The 4,500-nt window shown below is 32.5% G+C and overlaps 1 pseudogene; it reads left to right on the top strand.

Moving 5' to 3' along the window:
- Positions 1-255: 255 nt before the first annotated feature.
- LOC120077511 lies at positions 256-1,112 on the top strand (annotated as a pseudogene).
- The last annotated feature ends 3,388 nt before the right edge of the window (positions 1,113-4,500 follow it).

The raw sequence follows: 4,500 nt of genomic DNA, 5'->3' as shown, positions 1-4,500 counted from the left end.
AATCGCAGTAGGAAATCGATGGTAGTTTTGGAATTTTTTTTAAAATATCCGTTGATATGATTTTTTGCCATAGTATGTAAATACTTTGTATTTTTTTTTTCTATTTTTAAAAATTTTCCAAAATTATAACACCTCTTTAAAATATTTACAAATAATTTTTTTTTTTTACGAGATAGCTTTTGAATTGTTTTAAAATTCCAAGTTTCGCTTATTGGTGACCTGAGGAGGAAGAGGAAAGAGAAGATCAAAACAGTAATGGATTCTCTCCCTTTATTCCTCACTGAAACTCTCCTCGCCACCGACCTTTGCCAGTTCTTCTTCACCAATAGCTCTACCAAACGCCAAAGGAAACTTGTCAAATGCAAAGAAATGGTCGTTGATCTAGTTAACGCCAAACCTGACAATTGAATTCTCGATGTCGGATGCGGCGTCGGTGGTCTGATACGGCCAATCATTGCCCATTCCAAAGCCAATGAGGTTTGAATCACAAACAACAATTACCAAGTCCAATGCGCTATATTACGAAACAGAAAAGCTGGATTAGACTCACTCTATGAAGTCGTTTGCAAAAAAAATCTTAAAAATGCCCTTTTTATGAGACTTTCAATGGCGCTTACGCCATTGAAGAAACTTGTCACGAGCCAAAGCTTGAAGATGTATACTCTGAAATTTATGGAGTACTGAAGCTGGGTTTGTTATCTGTATCATTGGAATGGGTTTTGAAGGACAAATACAATACTACAAATCAAGAGAATGTGAAGACCATTGAAGAAATTACAAGAGGGAATGCTTTGTCAGGAGTGAAATCGTACAATGATGTTGAGAAAGCAACTAAGAAAGTGGGATTTTAAGTTTGGAAAGAAGAGGATATGGTGAAGCTGCCGGCGTTGTCATGGTGGGGCTGATTGAGAATGGGTCAAGTTGTGTACTAGAGAAATCATATCCTTGTTACGATTTTGGCTGCTTTGAGAATCGCTCCTAAAGGAATTGGAAGGGAAGGGATTTCGAATATCCTGAAGCGGAAGCAATTGACTGCCATTGTGGTTCGATTTTGTTTTACAAAATATCAAACATATAGAGTGACAGAAACATGTGATAAACAAAACAACTAAGCTTGTTTCTCCACATAAAATTAATAGAGAGGAGAAGGGATCGAGAGAAACTCACCCTTGAAGAACATTGTCTTCTCGCTTCCTCTCCATAGTACAAATACAACACTGCTTCTCTTGATCTCCTGAACTTGGCACCACCACGAACACAACAGTAATAAAGAGGACACCACCACAATGTCTTCCTCGTTATTCTCAAGGTGAGAATCAAGGTGGAGTTTTGTGGGCTCGCTTGGATTAATTTTGGTGAAGGGAGATTTTTTATTTAGAGAGCACAAAATCACAGGGAGAAGGAGGGGGATGAAGAAGATGATGGTATATGTGAAAAACTAATTTTTCACATACATTTTTTCTCTCAAAATAACTCCCTTTTCATTTTAATTAATTTGAGAGAATAACTCTAAAAGGGAGTTACTAATTTGAATTCAAATTCAAATTTTGAATTTAATATATATTAACTACTTTAATATATATGCATATTAAACTATAGGTTATATCACATCTAACCTCTAACCTATAGTTTGTATTATATCACATATAATATAACCTATAATTTATGATTCTCATAAAACCCATAGTATTAATATGAATCATATCCACATTAATTTTAACCTATAAATTCTATATGATTCATAAAATTAATATTTAAATCATATTCAAATATTTATTTCTCTCATAAAACTATATAGATTTAATATGAATTATATTCACATTAATTTTAACATATAGTTTCTATTTGAGTCACATTCATATAATAAATACTTGAATCATATTCAAATACTTATCTTTCTCATTGATACATACATTAATTGTATTTTATATAATTATTTCTTTAATTAATTCAACCGATTCAAATTAAACCAAAATTAATTTGATTCTCATTAGTCCTTATTGATCTAATAAGAAGACCTTATGACCTACAAATTGAAGCTCCAATGATACAAAATTAATTGATTAAACTCTTTCATCAAATTAATCAATACTCATGAACTATCGGTCACTCCCTAAAGAAGATTGACAGCTGCACTCTTCACACTATAAATATATTTCTATGTCCATTGGATATAACCAATCAACAGTGTATTGACCCTTTATGAATTGCTCATAAGTACAATTGGGTCAAAATTACATTTTACCCATGTAGTTACATTTAACTCCTTAAGTACTAATGATCCTTCTAATGAACAATTAATTATAGTCCAACTAAAACTGAACCCCTCTCTATTGGGATTGATGTCCTAAATCTCTTGTATTCTCGTAGTTTGTAAATATTGTATAAATAAATTGTTATTAATAAAATAATTGTTATTTTATGAGCATACATTCAATTTAATAAACTAAGATCCTAGGTTATTTTATGTAACCTAAACATGTATGTAGAGATCTACGAGTGGATCATGTTTAAATGATAACCTAAACAGTCTATAGTACATAGATAAGGCTGAGTACCTTATCTTGGTGACACTATGGGTACATCCCGCTTTGTAGATGTTACAAGTATTGTAAAGTGCTACAAATGATCTGATCCTTATCATTCATATGGAGACGTGTGAGCGGGGGTATCCTATATAAAGAGTTTGTATGAGACCGGCTCATGAAATGATTAGTCTCATTATATAACACCATTAATAGTAGAGACTTACATTTCACTAGGATGACCATAGTGACATGACTTGAATCCTAAATAAGTTGTGAACTCGTATCTATGAAGGTGGTCCTATGATTTGTATGGGTGAGAGTGGCCAGATTGTCAACTCAATATGCCTACCATTTTGGGAATTCGTCTGATTGGGGAGTTGGGAACACAACTACACAAGACAAAATTCACTCATTCCCTGATGTCGGGGTAAGTAGATAAATTGTTCCCTTAAGGGCTGATTCCAAGGCTTGAAAATGTGGCCACACCCTCTCCTGGCCCGAGAGAGACTTGGTCATAGTTGGATTATGACTTATTGTTTATTACAAGAATCAGTAGTACTTAAGAAGTTAGATGTAACTACAAGGGCAAAATGGTAATTTTGGCCTAGCTGTACTTACAAGCAATTTGTGAAGGGTCATCGCACTATTTACTGGTTATATCTAATGGACACGAAAATATATCTGTAGTGCGAAGGGTGCAACTATCAGTCTTTAATGGAGTGACTGATAGTTAATGAAAGTTGGGTAATTTAATTAAAAAGTTTAATTAATTATCCAAGTACTATTGGAGCTTCATTCTACAGGTTCAAAGGTCCCATTGTAGCTCAACGGGAATTATTGAGAATTAATTTGAATTTTTCAAATTAAATGAGGGAATTAATTATATGCGTGCGATATAATTAATATAATGTATTAGATACATTACAATATAAAGTATTTTAAGAGGAATTAAATATTTAAATATGATTTCAATATTAGCTATATGTACGAGATTCATATAATTGACTTTAGTATAAATATGATTTATATCAAATGTCATGTCATGATGAGAGAAAATAAAAATTATAGGTTATATTGTATTCGATACATTATAATATATAAGTAGTGTGTTATATTTGATATAACATATATCTATCTATCTATATATATATATGATAAAGTAGTTATTATATATATATTAATATTAATTAAATTGAATTGAATTGAATTAATGGTGAGGGAGTTACAACTCCCTCCCCTGTTTTTTCTCATCCAATATGTGGAGAAGAGAACAAGCAGTTCAGTTGGATCATCAACTTCCTAATCTCTCTGAAAGTCAGTGAGATTGTTTTCTGGAAAAATTCTTCCTCCTCTCATCCTCTTTCCTCTTTCCAAGATTGTGTAGAGCCCACAATTCCTACATATTCTCATTCCCAAGAGAATACAGAATGTTCTCAAATGGTGGTGTCTTGGTTTAGAGATCAAGATCTAGATCGAAGCGTTCGTGGTCGTGGATCGAGGGAATTACACAAAGGAATTTGGCTTAAAGGGTAAGTTCGCTTTCTTCCCCAATTCTCAAATTTCAGTGTGCTGTAATTTTAATTTTAAATACATAATAGCTGTATGTTTCTGTGAAATTCGTAATTCTGTAATTTTTAGGATTTGGATCCGATCTCTACTTCTGCTCACGAACCTTAATCGGTTCCTTTCAATTGGTATCAGAGTGGGGGATTTTGGCCTAAATTTTTTCAGATTTTTAGAACGTTTTTATAGTTTAATGGTGGGATTTTTCATTCTTTATTTATGTGATGAATTCTACGATGAATTACTACAAGAAATAATGGATACAATAGTTAACAAAAAAAAAACTATAAAAGACCTTTCATAGCATTTTTCGAAGCTCCTGACAGCCCATGTTATTAAAAGTCTAGGACTTTTTATAGCCTTTTTGCAGAGTTATAATGGATGCTATAATAGAGTATGAAGATATAGC

This window comes from Benincasa hispida, chromosome 1 (genome assembly GCF_009727055.1).
Source record: "Benincasa hispida cultivar B227 chromosome 1, ASM972705v1, whole genome shotgun sequence".
NCBI classification, from domain to species: Eukaryota; Viridiplantae; Streptophyta; class Magnoliopsida; order Cucurbitales; family Cucurbitaceae; genus Benincasa; species Benincasa hispida.
This window is presented reverse-complemented; position numbering and strand designations above follow the sequence as displayed.